Raw genomic sequence first — 10,152 nt, 5'->3', positions numbered from 1 at the left:
ATTTTTTACTTGAGTGACTTCTTACTCCTTTAGGGTTCAGAATTATTATCCAGACTTTAAAAATGTATCTCTATCTTTTCAGGGATAGAAATAACGCCATTAAAAAATTTAACTTGGGAAGACCACCACATGCAGACAGAGGAAGAAAGCCCACAGCAGTGTTGTCAGGACTGTTGTTGTTTCTCACAGCATCCTTTGACTGTCTTCCACCCCTTAACTGCCTTTTGCCTGCCTCCTCCTCCTCAGTTGTCCCACATTTAAGCTCGGTATCTTGTTTCATGGCCCCACATGGGCTGTCTCCATTTTACGCTATCTTCAAAAGTCCTTACTATGCATTACATAGCCAGGCTTGGGACACAAAATCAGTAGTGCAAATCCTTTGAACCACATTCCTCAAGTCCACTTTTCATCCCATTATCAGACTGGTAAAGAATAAAGGCCAAGTGGAAAATCCCAGTATGAAATGCAGTCCTGCAGCTGACATTCACATAATGGCTACGTTCAGAAAAGATTTGGTAAGAGATGTTACCATATTCCAAACTATGTGAATTTTTATTTTTAGTCTAGTTTGAATGATTTCTGGTATCTCAGGGTTAAGTTTCACTCTTCTTGGGTAAACATTTTAGAGGATTCGTATTAATGACATATCACTAGCCAGAATCAGAGCTAGTTCTGCTTAGGACAAAAAAATATTCAACCAGTGACTTCAAGACATGAACTGGCTCCAGGCCTTAAAATGATTAACAATTGCTCTGCTGCCCAACTATAACAATTATATAGCCGAGGTTTGGGATTCAAGACAATAAAGCTGGTTGAAAACACTAGGGACATCCCTCATTGCTGCTTAGGAAAAAAAAATAAAAAAATAAAAATAATAAAAAAATCAGTTTTAAAGCTTCTTGCCTGCTACAGCAGAGTGAATAAAATGTTATAAAGATAGCTGCAGAAGTCTTGTGATGACGACCTTCAGCCACGCCAGGTCCTTTAATGCACATCCATGACACTGAACAGAGACTTGGATGCATGCATGCAAGAACACCCCTGGACGTACGCTACCCAGAGGGGTTTTGCAAACTGCTAATACAAACTGTTGCATTAAATCACATTCAGCCTGAGCAATCAGCAGCTCATCAGTTGACCTCTGGCTCTGATTCTCAATACCTAGGAAGCATCTGGCATAAAGAAATCCATCAGAGGACGCGTGAGGAAAGAAATAGCTGCACTAATTAAGCTACATAAAGTGCCTTGGAGAAGACTGCTCCACTTCAAGGATACCCTGACATTTCTGGACCATTACAAGTAACAGCAGCAAGAAAATTTTCAGGAATTTAATGTAAAGTGTTTAACTGAGATATAGAGGAAAAGAAATGAGTAGAATTTAAAATTAATTCCTCCCTTACAGCTAAAAAATGTCAGCTTGGAAGACTTTGTAAATATTCCTAGCCACTAATGTGTCATTATTCTGATTGCAAAGGAGGTAAATCATCCCCATAAGCATGGTTGAAAACCACATTGGCCTGGTGCATTTATGATGAATTCCTTGCTGACAGTGCAGATATAAATGCAATAGTCCTGTTGCCATATCCTGCTTAATACATAAACACAATTTTTCTAATTTATTTCCATCAGATGAATGGAAGAGCACAGAGGAATGTTCTGAATTTTACACGTGACAGATCTTTCTTTCTTAGAGTGAACCTGTAAAAATGCATCCCCTTTTAAAATTTATCAAAGATGAGCTCAGAGTATGGCCCAGGCTCTGAATATTTGGGAATTATGAGTTTAGTTCATACTCATCACAGGTGAGCAACACCTTCATTCTCTGTCAAACTGCAACAGCCTTTCCATACTTCATGTTGCTGAAGATAAACTGAATTGGTTGTGATTAATATAGAAGAATCCCAACTAATAAAAGTCCTTTCCATCCAGGTGTTTTTATTCAGTGTTTGGAAGGAGATGCTAATACTTGGATTGAGCCTCTCTAGATGCATTTCTGTTTTTCCTCTTAGTGAGAACACAGAGGACTGGATATGCAATCTCTAACACTTTGCTTTGTGCCTCCAGCTGTATTTAACTCACACACCAGGGCAACAGTTTGCTACTACTGCTAGAAAGAATTACTCCCTCATGGAAATGGCTGATGAGCCTGAGAAGAATCTGAGTAAGAACACCCTACGCTTACAGAATTTTCTCCCTCTGACCTCCTAACTGGAGCAGTATCCTGAAGAAAGGGTAATTCAGATCCCACTGAGAAAAGTTGACTGGGAAAAACAGGAGAAAGTTGACTGGGAAAAACAGCGACATCTCTGATGACAGAGCCAAGGAAAAAAATCTAACTTTTCCATTGCAAAGTTTCCACTGGACCAAAAACAAAACAAGAATTCAGTTTGGTTACGCTTGATACTGGCTTTTAAAATAATTATCTGGGTCTCCTTTCTCCAGTTCTGGACTCTGTGAGCTGCAGCCTTGTGCCTTCACTCCTCTCTTATGGCCACGTAGCCTGGCTTGGGGAAATCTCAGCACTGACTTGCACTTGCTCTGTGTTTCCTTGAGGTCTCGTGTGCTCGCCTAAGCTGCCTTGTAAGGTAATAAGCTATTTGCAGGTTTAATACGATAAGGAACAAGAGAGTATTTATTTCTGTTGATTTATTTACATAAAGAATAATAACTGGCTCTCCCTGACTCAGTCCTGTGCTATTAATAAAGTCCATGTGAGGAATATAGAAATTTACGTCACACGTGGAACCTGTCAACATAGTCTCTAGTTAGCATACTTTCCATGCTATGCGTCTCCATATAGCCCATCTTTCGGGGACATGTGACCCAGAAATGTGTCATCAGGACACACGTAGTCACCGGACTGATGAAAGGAATTCAAGGGGAAACAGCAGCAATAATGCTGCTTCTTTCAACCTCTGTTCAGCTTGTTGCTGCTGCTCTCTGGAAGTTAGAGACATGAAAAAAATGTTGCTGTCTCCTTATTGGCCCTGCTTCTACCTTTCATACTGCAGGCTTTTGTGCAATGCCATATTTTTCCAGAGACTTAAGGAACTAAAAATCCCCAGATGTCAGTTTTTAAAAGCAAATAATCACTCCCATGCAATGGCTGAAAGGCAAATTTGTACCTAAAGACTCGCAACTGGCATCACTGACATTTTTCATTGCCCAATCAAAATGTTAAAAATAAAAATAAACAGAGCCCACAAAGAGAAAAATATACTGGATTTTAACATTCTTTCACAATTCATAACCAAAGCTGTGGTCAGCAACATGGAGCGAGAAAGACGTTTGGTTATAAGTCATGACTTTAATCAGTCTCACTGGTGTCGGGTGGAAACCTTCCAAATTAAATGGATGTTCGAATTAGAGACATTCAGACTGAAGATGAAACATCACAAATAAGCTCTTTTGTCTAGAATAAATAAAACCAAATCAGTCAAACTCTCAGGAAGATAACTGATACAACATTGCTCCCTTGGGCATCTTTGTTAGTGATTAGCCCTGTCTGCCTTAAATGTTAAAACAATGAAATTACTGGACAAACTATTCTCTGGCCATGAACTGTCCTCCTAATCTCTGCTCACCAGGTCTCCACGCAGCCACATCCTTCTGATGCCCCACTTCTTCCTTCCAGCTTGCAGCTGGTGAGTCACTCCAATCAGTGTGGCCATCAGGACATTCATCTACTAGACCAGAGTAACCCTTGATCTCACCGTGTTGTATGTTTTCTTTATTATTTGCCCTCATTGCGCCACATCTAAACATAGGGCGTCAGCACTTTGGGACAAAGCTCCTGTCACGCGTGGCATGAATCCCCCCTTGCACAGGCTCGGCACACCTTATGTAAGTATAAGCGCATTAACTGTACAAAGGGATGAAGGAAAGAAAGGACCACAGTCCTCAGGCCTAATTAGGAGCCTTTTGAAATCAAGGGTGAAACTTCCACTGGCATCAGGCAGAAAGGGACTGATCCTGATGGTACTGCTGAGAGCTTCCTGAAGGGTCTGCATCTTCGAGTGTGAGAGACTTCACCTTGTGGATTAAAGTCCTAAAGCCAACACACAGTTATAAAGAACTGCGAAGCTCCTCCAGAAACGCTTCTTAGAAAGTCACCCATCATGAAAGACTCATAGCACTAAGGACTCTTGAGATGTAGGGGCCACTACAGGGTATTTTATCTTTCTCTCTAGATTCTCTCTAGAAAGAATAATAGTGACAATAAAAAAGTGAGATTCGGTTACAGCAGAGGAGTGCCTCTAGTTATAGGAAGCTAAGTGTTTTCCACTGAAGTCGAGTAATCTTCAAAAGATGACTATAAGCTGTAATTCCATGCACTGTACAGAATTTTGTACAGTCTCTCCACTTCCTGGTCAACATTATCCTTGCATTTTATATCAAAACAAACAAACAAACAAACAAAAACAACTACACTATGTTACATTATATACTTTAACTGATCTTAAGACCACCTCTAAGTCCAGTTCATAATTAGAATATGCAAGAACATCAACGTGGCAGCACTTTTGATTATGCCTGTTGACAACAGATGCTTTAATGAAGAAAAGAGCAAAATCACATCTTGAACATAGTCAGCGGTTGATTATCCACAGATGGATTATCTGGGTACTGGATCAACCCACTGGCCTTCCCCTTACAGCCTCGACTGCACTGCAGCTATGACACAGGATCTCACAACACAACTGCGAGCTGTTTCCTGGTGCCTAAGGTTATCCCTGTGCTCTAAGGAAATGCACTTACCACAATTTAAAAGATGAACACACTGAATAGTCACAGGCTTACTGACATATGTTTTCTATTAACTGTGGCTAATCTTCCCCCTCCCTCTCCCTGCCCTTCTTCATTATCTGGATAACTGGCTGCAGACCTTCTCTGAAGAAGTGGTTTTGGTAGTTATCACAGGGGTGTATTATGAAAGCAGGAGCTCAACTGTGCAAATATCTTAATTATAGGAACAGAAAGGCCTCATCACACAAAGTTTCTATCTTCCAGACCCCTGTATTTCAGATCCTATTCTGCATCCTGAAGTCAGTGCTGACACCTCTACCCAGGCCAGGCTCCCTCCTCCACAGAGTTCATCAGCACAAGGTTTGTCTGGAGGAAATCTGCACTTCAAACATGAATTTTGGTTGAATTTGGCAGTGCAGAAATATATCAAAGCATCTGCCTGCAGAAAAGCAGGGTATGGGCAGCAGTGAGCTCCAGTTCTCTTTGCAGACATCATGTTGCAGAGGTCTTTGTTTTCTGTGTTGATAACGACAGAGGGGCTTCCAGGGTGCTAAGGCACTTTTGAGGCTCTGTGGCAGCAGGAACTCCTTGCTCACTGGGGTGGAGCTGGCAGCCTCTGGCTAAGAAACTAACTGGTCACTATCCAAACCACAAGGATTTCAAAACATATGGTACCCATGGGATGGATCTACCCACTTGCAACACATTGCTTTCTCCTTATGCCATCTACTCTCTTCCGAATATCCCACAATTTCTTTTATTGCAACTTAGCTCAGCTTCCTTCTCTGAAGCAAAAATACATGGAACTTTTGGACTGTATCTAATGTAATGATTCTGTTCCCAATTTCTGAACTCTCCTTTAACCATAGCCCAGAGAGTCAGCACAGGGATAAGTTACCCTGAGCTGTGCAAACACCTTTTCTATACTGCATTCATGGGTTTCCAGAGAGATAGAGAGCACACACATCCGAGGAACAAGGAGGGGAAAGAAAGATCTGACGCAGAGCTTGGAAGAGTCAGATGAGGCACCAGAAATACCCCAGGCCTGGGGAATTAGCTTGTTTTATTGGAGGTGAACAAGGTCCTCAACCCGTGCAAGTAAAATTAACAAGAAGTTTATTTTTACATTATTTATCCAATGACATGGTCATGTCACATCACTTCAAGATCTTTCTTCTTAACCATAACATTCTCTACGGGAGATGGAAAAAGCAGAGCTTGTAGTCATTTGGTAAGAGATGGTGGAAAATGCCCACCTATGACTTATTAGCTAACAGTAGACCCCTCCTTTTTGGCTTTTGCTTTCTGATTTGGATAAAATTCTTCCCTCTAGTATACTATTATTTGCCTGGGATTTATTTACTTAGCTATTGACAGTCAGGTACTCAAGGGGTTGTACTTTTCTTTTCGCTGGACACTGTCATTGTGAGCTTCCAGAGAAGCTGTATCACCCACCGCACATTCAGTTTGGAACTGTGAATTCTCTGAAATATCTAGTGATATAAATTCTTGGAACACGGGGGGAAGGAGTCTTATGCCATACATATGGGAGCATGGCTACACAGAGATAATACCTGCTGGTAGTTTTTTTTAATGCTTTCATCATCTACATGTCTATATATGGGCTCTTGCTGGAAATCATGTGACTTCCTGAAGCTCAGTTTCCCCTTCTTGTAAACACGTACAAAAAATTTCACTTTCTGATTGCTTGAAAATATACGTGAGGTGCTTCTCAGTAAATTTTTGCCCTATAAAAACTGGTGTTCATGTAAATAATCCATAATTTATGCTAAATTTTAAAAATGCACTTCTTGGCCACCAACAGCCTTTATAAAGCTTGGATGCACTGGCACGAAGGTATGAAATTTCTTAAGTTTCATTATTTATGATGACATTGTCATCAACAACAACAAAATACTTAATTCCAGTGATAGTAAATGCACTCAGATGCATTTTCTCTGAGAATTTCAGCATGCTCAGAGCATGGGGGAACTGACTCAGTCTTTATAAGGAGAATGCAGTATAAATCCTGCTAATTATATCTGTGCTGAGAGTGGGATCTACAGTCCATTTATCATATTAGAGCTACAGGGATCTGCTATGTTGTTAGTAAAGTGTCATTAATAGTGTAGCTGTCTATGCTACAGGCACTCTGAAAGATCTTGAAAAATCATGCTTCAGATTAGGTGAAAATACTTTAAACACACTTTTGTGGGTCTTTTCTTTTCAGAATATACTCCCCCATTAGATGAAATAATGCTGGCAACTCCACCACAAACAAAAAGAAAGCCTTAGCTGCAGCTGGAATTCAGAAATAGATATTGTGCAGCACCGAGAAATACTGTGCATTGTTACAGGATTCTTTGAAGGAATGCAGGGCTGGAAGTCACTCCCCTGCCGTTTTTCAATTCCCTATTATTAAAGTCCATGTTCCAGAATAACTCTCAGAAATAGCTAACAGATTGTTAATTAATAGTCACTGTTATATAGGATTAGAAATAAGGGAAAAATAATTCAAGAGAAACTACAATGTTAGACCCCACCCAGACCATTTTGTAAATGGTCTCTGTGTTGATATTCCTGTCTATGCTTGGATCTGCCAGGAGTCTGCCTGGTTCCACCACTGGACCAGCTGTGGCAGAAAAGTCTATATGCAGCAGTATGCGTTTGTATAAACTAAGAATAGATGACAACATAAAAGAAGAGGAAGGAAGAGAGATCAGGAATGCAATGAATGATATGATGCAAACTAATTGAAGCCTGAAAGAACTTGTTGAGACCTTATCCTGCTATAGATCAATTGCTGTAGTTAGCTGAGCTGCTCCACCTTTCTGATAAATTAGAACAAATCCTGCTTAGTTTCAGTGCCATCCATATCCAGACTTATGTGTGTGTCTGGCTGTCTCTAGGATATATATTAGGAAATTTAACGGAAAGCACCTGATAGCATCAGTCAGATAAGATGGCTGATGTTCCCTTTGCATCCCAAAATGTTGTAGAAATAAAAAATAATGTTTTCGGCTGAGGTGACTCAGAAATTTGCATCAACTTGCCAACTTGGAAGGCCCTAGGATGTTTGCTTCATATAGTATCTTGGTAACAAACTCGTATGTCACATTCACATACACAAATCCATACGTAATGAGATTAAAGGTCACAGCTCCTTAGAAGACGCCTTGTTAATACTGAAATATATTAAAAAATGTCTTCTGTTTACAGGTAGAACACATACTCCGAAGGTGCTTCATTATATAAAATCATCTGTCTGTTTCTACAGCTATACTCCCTAATAGCCTGCAGCGAGAAGAGCCTCTTGTTTATTTTCTTTTTCCCATGTTTTTTAATCTCTTATTTTTATCATGCCTGGTTTTCACATGGGAGCATTATATTTCACGTAAAGGACTTATTCCAAAGACTTACAGATTTTTGATAGGCTGAACACATATTTTGTTCATTAAAAATTCTCTTCAGTATCTAGGAACTCCATTAGGAAGGTAGGAATGAGCCCTTGTGTTATTTATCGACAAATGACATGTGAACCTGTGAACAGTTTATTTTAAGGGTAGCATTACAGAGATGAACTCTATAATCTGCAGTAATAGAAAGAATTAAGAATGGGAATATTTAAACTGCACATGGGAATCAAAAATTCCTGCCAGTCCTCTATAAAACTTCTCCTGCAAAGAGGATGCCATGTATCTAGAGATGTTTATGGATAGCATAATTTTCCCCATAAGTTGTTTTGCAGACTAGAAAATGTATATGGGGAAATACTTGGGAAACTAAAGTCATATGCTTTGATGTGTGAAATCAGCCTAGTTGAAATGATAAATTCTAAGTACAGCATTAAATACCAGTTATCAGTTTCTTAATAGAAAACACTATGGAAGTTAAACATCCACACAATTGGGGTAAAAAATCTCGTATTTGGCATTTGTGCATTTGACATGAAATATAGAAACCTCTGATTTAGAGTTCAACGTGTTTCAATGGATTCCAAATAGCCTAAAGGGCAGCTGCTCCAAAACTAAAGGTAATTATGAAAATAAAACCTCACATTTCTCAAACCAAAGGCTTGGTTTATATTCTGAAAAGAAACTTGTAGAGACCAGTCCAGACTGGATCACCAGAACAGGAGATAAGGGCTGGTTCTGCACCAATCTGGTCATGTCTGAAACACGCCTGTAACTTTATATATGAATGATCTCTATGGCTTCAGTAAAACTATTCCTGCACTTGAGAGATATACATATATAAGTCTTAATTGGGTCTTACCTACGAATTCAGTCTGGAGCATCCTGAAAAAATAGGTACCTTCAAGAACAAAGCTTCCATGGCCCTTGACACGGAGGCCTGAAGATTAGGCATCACTCGCTTGACCAATTAGCTGCTATTTGACTCTGTACAGGATTAGTGGTTCAAAACAGGTACAGGCTTGGCATAAGTTCGTTTAGTCACAAAAAGGCTCATGGAGTCTTTATCTTGCTAGAAACAATCATCAGCAGAGAGTTTCCTTGCTCGGAAATCCCTAAGCCCACCCCACCGGTGGGGTTAAGGCTCAAGAAGGCCTGCCTTTGCTTGCTCTCAGGGGCTTGGAAACGATGCCTTCTCCTGGCTTCCTCTCTCTCCAGCACCTATGGCTCCAGGTCAATATTTTAGTCCCTGTAACTGGAATTGGGATAACTGGGCAACTTGGCTCCGCCTTGCCCTGTGGCCTAGTACCTCCAGTGCTGGCTCACGGCGCTGTGCTCAGTGCTGGAACAGGACCCACCAGCTCCGTCCTAGAGCCTGAAACACAGCACCCAGGAAACACCCCCCACCCCACTGCAGTTGGATGCAAAGACCTTGCCCATTAATTCCTCTCAGCATAATGCTACTAAATAAATATCACATGACATTACTGACTTTACCTCTGCATTGTTCCTAGCACGTAGCCACAGCTAGGTATTGCACCACACAGACCTGATATTTGCTTTATGATGAAGACCTGTGTTGTCCTATTAACCTCCAGGCCTATTTCCCATCCCTGACTTGAACCTGCGCTGTCGCTATACTCCCTCCTAATTGCCCCAAATCTATTGCTTTCCTCCTCCATGCCCTTGGATAGCAAATAGGGTGCTATAGACATTGTTCAAGATATCCATTGCATGGTGCTGACACTCCTCTTGTACTGACACTAATTCAGTATTATAAAAGCCCACATGACTTGCAGGTGCTCTGTTTGTTTTCTGTGATGCCCAAGAGAGAGTTCAGCAGGTTCCCATAAACCTCAGAGGCATGGCTGCAAGAGGACCTGGACTGCTGAGACCCTGGCACGGGAGTTTCGACAGCAACCCAATGCTCACCAGATGGTTCTCTGAGTCCCTGGGCTGAGCACCTACACCACAAACAATCACTTAACTGCTT

General features: G+C 40.8%; 1 long non-coding RNA gene across 1 annotated transcript; it reads left to right on the top strand.

Annotated features, from left to right (window-relative positions):
• Nucleotides 1–6,452: 6,452 nt before the first annotated feature.
• LOC118173457 lies at nt 6,453–9,655 on the top strand. Its single transcript, XR_004754208.1, has 2 exons — nt 6,453–6,603; nt 7,966–9,655. It is a non-coding gene; the product is annotated as an uncharacterized LOC118173457 (long non-coding RNA).
• The last annotated feature ends 497 nt before the right edge of the window (nt 9,656–10,152 follow it).

Source organism: Oxyura jamaicensis, chromosome 12, assembly GCF_011077185.1.
Source record: "Oxyura jamaicensis isolate SHBP4307 breed ruddy duck chromosome 12, BPBGC_Ojam_1.0, whole genome shotgun sequence".
Classification (NCBI taxonomy): domain Eukaryota; kingdom Metazoa; phylum Chordata; class Aves; order Anseriformes; family Anatidae; genus Oxyura; species Oxyura jamaicensis.
Note: the sequence above shows the minus strand (reverse complement) of the source record. Positions and strands in the feature narration are given on the sequence as shown.